Source organism: Aethalodelphis obliquidens, unplaced genomic scaffold (genome assembly GCF_003676395.1).
Source record: "Aethalodelphis obliquidens isolate GAN/ISIS:26980383/991018 unplaced genomic scaffold, ASM367639v1 scaffold13, whole genome shotgun sequence".
In the NCBI taxonomy this organism is placed as follows: Eukaryota; Metazoa; Chordata; class Mammalia; order Artiodactyla; family Delphinidae; genus Aethalodelphis; species Aethalodelphis obliquidens.
Window position 1 is genome coordinate 33934740 of NW_020837957.1, and position 397 is coordinate 33935136.

The window sequence follows — 397 nt, forward strand, 5'->3', positions numbered from 1 at the left end:
AAAAAAAAAAAAAAAAAAAAAAAAAAAAAAAAAGGCATTCCTGAAGCTTCTGATGTAGGTGAGTCAAACTTTAAGAAATAGTGATTTATTCCTGTCTTACCCCTAGGTTCTTCATGACATTTTTTTTTCTTAAATTCCATATATATGTGTTAGCAAAGGGTATTTGTCTTTCTCTTTCTGACTAAGACAGGAATAAAGACACAGACCTACTAGAGAATGGACTTGAGGATATGGGGAGGGTGAAGGGTAAGCTGTGACAAAGTGAGAGAGAGGCATGGACATATATACACTACCAAACGTAAGGTAGCTAGCTAGTGGGAAGCGGCCGCATAGCACAGGGAGATCAGCTCGTGCTTTGTGACCGCCTGGAGGGGTGGGATAGGGAGGGTGGGAGGGA

The 397-nt window shown here is 41.1% G+C and overlaps 1 protein-coding gene across 1 annotated transcript in view; it reads right to left on the reverse strand.

Moving 5' to 3' along the window:
* The window catches only part of PLPPR5 (phospholipid phosphatase related 5), a 127890-nt gene that overhangs the window by 21329 nt on the left and 106164 nt on the right, over positions 1 to 397 (reverse strand). The gene's annotated exons all lie outside the window — the stretch shown is intronic.